The 10454-nt window shown below is 45.4% G+C and overlaps 2 non-coding genes across 2 annotated transcripts; one reads left to right on the plus strand and one right to left on the minus strand.

The window, feature by feature from the left end:
• Positions 1-256: 256 nt before the first annotated feature.
• On the minus strand, positions 257-329 carry trnat-agu (transfer RNA threonine (anticodon AGU)). Its single transcript has one exon. It is a non-coding gene; the product is annotated as a tRNA-Thr (tRNA).
• A 933-nt stretch (positions 330-1262) lies between these two features.
• trnak-cuu (transfer RNA lysine (anticodon CUU)) lies at positions 1263-1335 on the plus strand. The gene has a single exon. It is a non-coding gene; the product is annotated as a tRNA-Lys (tRNA).
• The last annotated feature ends 9119 nt before the right edge of the window (positions 1336-10454 follow it).

A 10454-nucleotide genomic window follows, 5' to 3' on the forward strand; every position in this document is an offset into this window, starting at 1 on the left:
CGAACCCTCGACTTTCAGATTACGACACTGACGCGCTACCGCCTGCGCCAACGAGTCTTTGTGGCACCTGTCTTAAAATTCTATTTTTCTGTAAAAAAGATTCAACCACCGGCCATTTCCATCAAACTGCAATTCATCGAAAGAAAAAGTTACTTTTGTCTGAGCATTCTTAAACTTGGGTTTCCAACTAAGGTTTCCAACTGGGGCAAGAGTTTCCAACAAGGGGTCGAGTTAGGGTTAGGACTAAACAAATTAGAGCCCCGTGTGAGGGTTGAACTCACGACCTTCAGTATACTAGACTGACGCGCTACCGCCTGCGCTAACAAGGCCGTGAACAGCTGGTTTTACAAACCTGTTTTACTGTAAAACTGATTCAACCACCGGCCATTTCAATTAAACTCAACTTCACAGACAGAAAACTTTATTCTACTCTGAGCAACCTAGTATCTTCTGAAATTGACAATGATTTTACTGTGGACTATAGAAAACAGCGCCCCGTGTATGGGTCGAGCTCACAACCTTCAGATTTTGAGACTGATGCACGACCAATTGCACTAACAAGGTAATATGTCAATTGCATTACAATTCTCTTTTACGGTAAATTGAATAATCCACAGGCCATTTATGTCAGTAACAATTGTGAGCTTCACTTGGCAGGCTGCAGTCATCAGAAGTCGTTGCCATGTTTCACTTGGTACAGTTGTTCATATGGCTATGTGGCCTAATGCCTAAGGCGTCTGAGTTTGGGTCTGAAGCTTGAGGGTTCAAGTCCCTTCATGGTCAATTTAATATAATTCATATGAAATTAATGACTTTATTTGAGTCTGAACCAACTCTTGTATCCTGTCAGAAAGGGTTTTGGTTTCTGATTTCTTTTTGTTGTTGTGCTGACTCCCCCCCAATCTCCGTTTTCAGTGCAACAAAGGGACAAAAATCAAAAGAAAAAATGCTTTCTCTGTTATACATTAGGGCCAGCGTTTCCAACTAGGGCTAGGGTTTCCAACTAGGGTTCCAACTCCGGGTAGGGTTTCAAACTAGTAATTCCAACTGGGGCAAGGGCTCCCAATTAGGGTTTCCAACTTGGGCTGGGGTTTCCAACTAGAGACAACATTGGACAGGTGCCACTTGTTGGGAACCTTTGAATGTTTAGTCTTATCAACGAATGTGTTTCAGAGGCTAGATTTAAAACGTGTCTGCTGGTTTTCGTGAACCAAACCTGTTAAAAAAAAAGGGAAAGAATGAAACAATTCCCAATAGAAGAAGCCTGGTTAGCTCAGTTGGTAGAGCATGAGACTCTTAATATCAGGGTTGTGGGTTCAAGCCCCACGTTGGGCGTCCCTGCTTCACCGTGATTGATCTGGCTTCTGCCTCCCGCTTTCCCCCTGAGTGCAGCACGTGTTTGCATTCACTTACAAAGGGATGAAATTACAATACACTCGCGTGCCGCAGGGATTCAAAAATTTGCCAGGATTGTTCGACCAGGTTCTCAAAGAACTCCTCGAACCATGCCAAATGCCGATCGGCACATTGTTGTTGCAATATGTCGATGATTTGTTGATTGCAGCAAAAGACGAGCACACAGGAACAAAGAAAGTGTTGTTGTGGTTAGGGGAGAAAGGGTTCAAGGTGTCAAGAAAGAAACTGCAATCTGTCGCCAACAGGTCACTTTTCTGGAACGTGTGCTGACCCCTAGTGGCCTCGCCATGTCGCCTGAACATAGAAACTCAATCCCACGGCCTCCCACCGTCCAGGAGATGCTATCATTCCTGGGGTTGTGCGGCTACAGCAGACATTACATACCCTGTTTTGCCGACAAAACTCAGGGTCGTGGGTTCAAGCCCCACGTTGGGCGTCCCTGCTTGTTGGGAGCCGTTCAATTCTTAGTCTTATCAAGGCCTCACTTAAAAAATTGAGTCTTTCACATGGCGATGTGGCCTCATGGATAAGGCGTCTGCGTTCGGATCGGATGATGGCGAGTTTGAGTCCCTTCATAGTCAATTTAATATCATGCTTTAGGAATCAAACACTTTATTTCAGTCTGAACCAACTCTTGATTGATTGAACTTTATTCATCCCACAGCAGGGATATTCACTTGTCACAGCAGCGCATGAGTGCAAGAATAATACGAGTGCAAGAATAAAACAAGTGACAGAATTACAAAAAAAGGGTAAATAACAGACAAGGATAAACACAAGTGCTGCTTGTAAAGACAAAACACATTCATTTTATCAGGTGGCATGCATGTTGTAAAGTCTGACAGGTGGAGGAGACTCTGGCCCTTTTTGTACAGGCCGTGGGTGTGATCAGTCCAGTCCAGTTTGTTGTTAAGGCGAACACCCAGGAATTTGTACTTCTCCACTACCTCAATGCCCGATCCCTGGATGTTCACCGGAGTGAAGATGGGTGCTGTCCTCCCGAAGCTCACAATTAACTCCTTTGTCTTGCTGGTGTTCAGCTGAAGCTGGTTGAGCTCACACTAGCTGACAAAGTCCTTGATGACCAATCTATATTAGACTTAGACAGACTTTATTGTCATTTTGTAAACACTCAGTGCACACAAAACGAAATTCCGTTGCATACGGCTCTCAACAAAGGAATGACATTTCGGCTGGATAAAAAGTGACATTTCTATATAAATATGAAATAAGATAAGATAAATAAGATAAATATAAAGTGCATAATAAGTGCATATATAATAAGTGCAGACAGACAATCCCTCGTTTATCATCCATCCATTTATCCATTCTATTAGGCTTATCCGGGTCGGGTCGTGGGGGCAGCAGCTTTAGGAGGGACTCCCATACTTCCCTCTCCCCAGCCACTTCATCCAGCTCAACCAGGGAGATCCCAAGGCGTTCCCAGGCTAGCCGAGAGACATAGTCTCTCCAGCACGTCCTGGGTCGGCCGCGAGGTCTCCTACTGGTGGGATATGCCCGGAACACTTCCCCAGGAAGGCGTCCAGGAGGCATCCTGGTGAGCTGCCCGAGCCACCTCATCTGGCTCCTCTCAACGTGGAGGAGCAGCGGCTCTACTCCGAGTCCCTCCCGGATGACCGAGCTTCTCACCTTATCTCTCAGGGAGAGCCCGGACACCCTGCGGAGGGAACTCATTTTGTCTGCTTGTATCCGACCCAAAGCTCGTGACCATAGATGAGGGTAGGAGCGTAGATCGACCGGTAAATTTTGCCTTTTGGCTCAGCTCTCTCTTCACCACGACGGACCGGTACAGAGTCCGCATTACTGCAGACGCTGTACCGATCCGCCTGTCGATCTCACGCTCCATCCTGCCCTCACTCGGGAACAAGACCCCAAGATACTTGAACTCCTTGGGCCAGGATCTCATACCCGATCCGAAGAGGGCATCCCACGCTTTTCCGACCAAGGACCATGGCCTCGGATATGGAGGTGCTGACCCTCATCCCGACCGCTTCACAATCGGCTGCGAACCGCCCCAGTGAGAGCTGGAGATCACGGCTTGAAGAAGCCAATAGAACCACGTTGTCTGCAAAAAGGAGAGACACAATACAAAGGTCCCCAAACCGGACACGCTCAACGCCTCGGCTGCGTCTAGAAATTCTGTCCATAAGAGTTATGAACAGAATCGGTGACAAAGGGCAGACTTGGCGGAGTCCAACCCTCACTGGGAACAAATCCGACTTACTGCTGGAAATGCAGACCAAACTCTGGCATCGGTGATACAGGGACCAAACCGCCCTTATCAGTTGGCTCAGCACTCCGTACTCCCGAAGCACCCTCTACAGAACTTCCCGAGGGACACGGTCGAACGCCCTCTCCAAGTCCACAAAACACATGTGGACTGGTTGGGCGAACTCCCATGCCCCCTCGAGGATCCTGCCGAGGGTGTAGAGCTGGTCCACTGGCCACGGCCAGGACGAAAGCCACACTGCTCCTCCTGAATTCGAGGTTCGACCTCCCGACGGACCATCCTCTCCAGCACCCCTGAATAGACCTTACCAGGGAGGCTGAGGAATGTGATTCCCCTATGGTTGGAACTCACCCTCCGGTCCCCCTTCTTAAAGAGGGGAACCACCACCCCAGTCTGTCAATCCAGAGGCACCGTCCTCGATGTCCACGCAGTGCTGTAGAGGCGTGTCAGCCATGACAGTCCCACAACATCCAGAGCCTTTAAAAACTCTGGGCGGATCTCATGTAGCGGCTAGCTTGCTATTGGGCGGACCGGGGCATTGTACAAGGGGGAAAATCTCGTGGAGGTGGAATATGCGTCTTTCTGTGAGGGGCGCTCATGGAACCCTCAGGTGTAGGGAAGCCTACAATTTCATGGGGCAGCACACAAGCTATAACCATTTTGCAAATTTTTCCCAGCTAAATGACAAATAATTTGAGGTCCCACCGAGACTTGAACTCGGATCGCTGAGTCAGAGTCCAGAGTGCTCACCATTATCACCATAGAACCCTGGCAGTGACAGAAGGAGGAGCATAATTTTTCTGAGCACAATGCACTAACTAAGGTGCTCATTTTACAAAATTGACAGTAGTGGAGGCAGGGCTTACACACTCATAGGGCTGTCCACAAAGTACTGAATTGGAATTTCCAATTGTTACATGTAAATGACTATAAATTGGAAGTTCCACCAAGACTTGAACTTGGATTGCTAGATTCAGAGTGCTCACAATCACACCATGCCAACATTGATTAAATGATTGATTGATTGATTGATTGATTGATTGATTGATTGATTGATTGATTGATCGATTGAACATTTATTGATCCCGGGGGTGGGGAAATTCAGGCCCAATCAGAATCCATACCACAGAGCGGGTATACAAAAGACACAGATGGCATGAGCGCAACTCAATAGGCTCTCATAAGGCTGCCACACAACAGCGCCACAAAGAAAGCCAGTAAGTGCGAAAGATAAAAGCCATCAAAGCAAAGGAAAAAAAGTAACAGCAGCCAACCAGCACCCCTCAATATCAAAGAACACCCCAAAACACACAAAATAGCCTCCATGGGGTCCATAAACAGGTGTAAGGACAGTCCAGTTCAACGGCGCCCAATGGACCGTGGTCGTGAATTGGTGGAAACATCCAAAAACAGGCGAGGCCAAGGGGAGGGACACGTCAGCACCGGCCGGATAAGCAGGAAGCCGTCGTAGAGTTACGCCGGTCTCAACCGATTACTCGGTAATCCAGAAGAGCATTAGCTTTAAAACCATCCAAGATCTAAAGTTAGTTCCACCAGTTGACATTGTACTTTGGAGAACATGTGATTACTTTATCAAATACTATATGGCTCCTGTTTGCCGAGGTGTCCCTGGCACACTTTGCAAAGCAGACAACACTGGAAAATACATTTAAAAAATGTTGTTTCCACCCAGTTTTGCGTCTTAGAAGAACATGATGACCACTACGCTATGGAAACTGCTGTGACGTCCAAAGCATTTTGAGAAGCCTGGCAAAAGTTCAACAAAAGTGAGTGAGGAAGAAAGCAGGCACTTATGAACTTTTTGATTTGCTTTACAAAACTGTGCTAGCAAAAGCAATTTTTCCATACAAAGAAATAAACTCCACGTCGGGGAATTGAAGCCCGATTTGCCGAGCCCAGGCTGAGTCGTTTCGCTAAAGGGTACCTGATTTGAGACTGGGTGAAAACCAGGTTTCGCACTTTTCTTTAACTTTTGCCAGGCTCTTCAAAAGGCTATGTGTCAGCGCAGTTTCCATGGTGTGGTGGTTAACACATTCCCTCACACGCTGAAGGTCCCTGGTTGGAAACAAGTCTTATGATCCTTTTGATTTTAGACTCCGCGTCGGGGAATTGAGCCTCAGTTTGCCGAGCCGAGGCCGTGAATAGTATAGCTAAAACGGCCTGTTGCGTTTTGTTCAAGATGTCCATCGTTAAGCAAGGAAGAAAAAAGTGGAGTAACAGTATTTGTAACATATATTAGGTTTTTTGATGGCAGTCAGTGCACAGTGTAAAATTATTTACACATTGATTGATTTGTTTGTATGAACTAATAAGAGTATCTGCATATTGCTGTTGCTCCCTCTTCAGGCCCTAAACTGATCGGCATTCAATTCCATCCATTCCGTCCATTATCTGTACTGCGGGGGGTCGCAGGCGTGCTGGAGCCTATCCTAGCAGTCATCGGACAGTAGGCGGGGGACACGTTATAACTGGTTGCCAGACAATCGCAGGGCACACAGAGACAACAATCATTCACACTGGCACTCACACCTATGGGCAGTTTGAATTACTAAATCGGCTGACCAAGCATGTTTTTGTGATGTGGGAGGAAAACCCGGAGAACCTACAAACTCCACACTGGGAGCACCAGATCACAAGTCAAAAGTCCTTATATGATACAAATGGATTTGATTTCATGTCGAATCGTATGCTTTGCATGTTTGAGTGGGGATTTGGGGAGGTTTCACCAAACATGTGAATGAATGATGGAGTAACCGTAAAGATGTTTGTTCACATGTTTCGTGAAACATGGGGTCGGAAACCGGATTGGAAGGGATCTAGTATGTTATTGGAGGATAGAGTTGTTGATAGACAGTTCTTTCGAGTATCTTGCTTGAAACAGGAAGATTTGATACTGGTCTGAAATTGCTGATTATGGAGTGGTCAAGATTAGGCTTCTTTAATAGGGGCTTCACAACAGCAGTTTTCAAAGATTGTGGAAAGATGCCTGTAAGTAGAGAAGTGTTTATTATCTGCAGTAGGTCTGGGGCAAGGCACTTGTGGACATTTTTTAGAAAGCTTGTTGGCAAGGTGTCAAGGCAGCACGTTGAGGATTTAAGCCTTTGCACTGTTTCTTCTAGTTGCTTTTGGTCAATGATATTAAATTGGGTCATGTTTACTAGGCACCTTTTCAGTTGGTGCATTGGGGCCATAGGTCCTTTTGCAGTAAAACTGATGGCTAATCTGATGTTTTTAATTTTATCCTTGAAGAAGGTTGCAAATCCATTGCATTTGACAGTGGATAGGAAATCAGGGGCAATTTGAGGGGGGGCGTTTGTTAGCCTGTTAATGGTGGCAAAGAGAGTAGGAGCGTCATTTGTGATTTTGTTGATTATGTCAGCAAAGAAAGATTGTCTGGATTTTTTTAGTTCTTGGTTATAGGATTTAAGGCTGTCTTTGTAAATATCATGATGAATGTGAAGTTTAGTTTTTCGCCATTTGCGTTTTTTTTTTCTAGACTCTCTTTTTTTTATCTTTTACAGAGAGAGAGTATGTCCATGGTGCTTTCTTCTTACCAGAGATTAATTTGGTTTTCAGAGGGGCTACTGGGTCAATATCTTTTAGGGTTTTAGAGTTGAAGTTATCTAGGAGGTCATTGACAGATTCTGATGGAAGGGTAGGGGCCTGCGAGAAGGCCTCCATTGTGTACTAGTGGCCTCATTAAAGTGCCGCTTTTTAATGGTTTGTGGTTGACTGAGAGCTATAGGGGTGACCTTCATTTCGATAAAGATGCAGAAGTGATCAGATAAGGCAATATCGACTGCTGAGAGGAAAGATGACTCAAGACCTCTGGTTATGAATAAATCTAGTGTATGGCCTCTGTTGTGTGTAGGTCCAGAGATATGCTGGGATAGGTCGAAGGTGTCAAGGAGGTCGTTTATTTCTTTGATGTTATTATCATTGAGTTTGTCTATGGGAGCTTAAGATCAGGGGATGCTTTGAGAATAATTGTCAATTTCTGTCTATGTGAAGCCCTTTGAGACTGCTTGTGATTTAGGGCTATACAAATAAACTTGACTTGACTTGACTTGACTATGTGAATATTAAAGTCAACCTACTATTGATATACAGTCATGTTCCACGGAGATTAAAGCGAGGAGTTCAGAGAATTCGACGAAGAAGTTATTAGCATAACCTGGGTGTCTGTATACAACCATAAGTAGGACAGGGGGAGAAGACTTCATTACAACTGCAAGATACTCAAACGAAAGACAATCTCCAAATGACGTCCGTTTATATTGAAACAAATCAGAATAGATTAGGAAAACGCCTTCCCCTCTCTTTCCGATTCTGAGGGCGTCAATGCAGTTGAAATTAGGTGGAGTTGATTCATTAAGGATATATTCTCTGTTATCTAGATCAAGCCAGGTCTCTGTAAGAAAACTAATATCTAATGTTGGAATGTAACCTGAACACCTTCAAGTTCCTGGGAACCACAATCTCTCGGGACCTGAAATGGACCGGCCACATAGACTCTGTCCGGAAGAAGGCCCAGCAGAGGCTGTACTTCCTGAGACAGCTCAAGAAGTTCAACCTGCCGCGAGAGCTTCTGAAGACCTTCTACACTGCCATCATCCAGTCTGTCCTCTGCACCTCCATCACTGTCTGGTTTGGATCGGCCTCCAAACAAGACAAGCACAGACTACAACGGACAATCAGAACTGCAGAAAAGATCATTGGAATCAACCTCCCATCTATCCAAGACTTGTACCTGTCCAGGACCAGGAATCGGGCAAGGAACATCTCTACAGACCCTTCTCACCCGGGTTGCAGTCTGTTTGAACTACTCCCCTCCGGACGGCGTTATAGAGCTCGGTACGCCAAAACCAGCAGACACAGAGACAGCTTCTTCCCCCAGGCTGTTGCTCTGATGAACTCACACCACTCATAGAGTCTCAGAGACATTACTGTGCAATAACATCCTGCTCCTCACACCTTCTTGAATTTGTCTACACTGTTTTTGCATTATTCACATGTCCTGAATGTTGTTAGTCACCTAAATGTTGAACAGAGGGTGTGTTTCTACCGAAGTCAAATTCCTTGTTTGGCACGCTCAAACATGGCGAATAAAAAACTCTTGAATCTTGAATCTCTTGAATCTAATAATTTAACTAGCTTGTCCTGTCTAGACAAAAGTAGTTGACCAAAGTGCTAAGATCTTTTCAACTGATTTACTAGACGCAGAGGAAGCAATCAAAGTTGCTTTGTTTACACAAAGTCGTAAAAGGCCCCCTGCTATGCTTTGATCAGCAGGGGACCGGCCTCACCCAACCTGTGTGTTCCCACACCCCCACTTTCAACCCCACTCAGTTTCTCTCAATAAATAAGCACCTGACGAGGCCTGAGTCAGACTTCATTCGACCATCGCTGTAAGCACAGCGACGAGTGAACTCTCCGCCTGCAGGTGTCTAAAATAACTTGCTTGACTCCTGTGTGGTTCTTGCAAAATAAGTTAGAGTGAGCACCACCACTACACCATGGAAACTGCGCGGACACATAGCCTTTTGAAGAGCCTGGCAAAAGTTAAAGAAAAGTGCGAAACCTGTTTTTCACCCAGTCTCAAATCAGGTACCCTTTAGCAAAACGACTCAGCCTGGGCTCGGCAAATCGGGCTTCAATTCCCCGACGTGGAGTTTATTTCTTTGTATGGAAAAATTGCTTTTGCTGGCACAGTTTTGAAAAGCAAATCAAAATGTTCATAAATGCCTGCTTTCTTCCTCACTCACTTTTGTTGAACTTTTGCCAGGCTTCTCAAAATGCTTTGGACGTCACAGCAGTTTCCATAGCGTAGTGGTCATCATGTTCTTCTAAGACGCGAAACACCCTCTGTTTCAGACTGGGTGGAAACAACATTTTCTAAATCTATTTGTCAGTGTTGTCTGCTTTGCAAAGTGTGCCAGGGACACCTCGGCAAACAGGAGCCATATAGTATTTAATAAAGTAATCACATGTTCTCCGAGTTACAATGTCAACTGGTGGAACTTACTTTAGATCTTGGATAGTTTTAAAGCTAATGCTCTTCTGGATTACCGACTAATCGGTTGAGACCGGCGTAACTCTACGACGGCTTCCTGCTTATCCGGCCGGTGCTGACGGGTCCCTCGCTGTCAGGTTTATTTCAATGACTGAATAACTATTAAGAGAAGAGCAACAGCAAACAAACCACAAGTGAGACAGAATATTACCGTTTTTTTCCGTGTATAGTGCGCCCCCATGTATAATACGCACCCTAAAAATGGCATGCTGATGCTGGAAAAAAGCCTGTACCCATGTATAATACGCACCCAATTTTTATGAATTTTTTTTTATGAAATCTTTTTTTTTTTTTTTTTTTTTTTTTTTCCAAAGTCCCAATGATCGTCACACACGCAGGGAGGCAATGGGTCCCATTTTTATAGTCTTTGGTATGGTCTTAACTAGGCTGGATGTAATTTTTTTTGTTGGCGTTGATTTCTCCGACTGCCCATAAACGCACCACCGCGCTCCGTGCGCGCACGGGAAAGAGGCGTGCGGACGTGAAAAAGGCGGCTCTGTATGGGAGAGATGTTGAAGAGGAATAAAAACACCAAAACCAAAACCAAAACCAAAACTTGGTGATTTCAAGTTTCATTTCGAGGGACATTTGTCACGTCTCGTCCCCAGTTTTGGTATGTGTCTAGGTTGCCATAGTCTCTGTTCGCGTCGCCCCTCTCTTCCTGTGTCACCTCAATCGATGTAACGTGTTTTG

This window comes from Syngnathus typhle, linkage group LG7, assembly GCF_033458585.1.
Source record: "Syngnathus typhle isolate RoL2023-S1 ecotype Sweden linkage group LG7, RoL_Styp_1.0, whole genome shotgun sequence".
Classification (NCBI taxonomy): Eukaryota; Metazoa; Chordata; class Actinopteri; order Syngnathiformes; family Syngnathidae; genus Syngnathus; species Syngnathus typhle.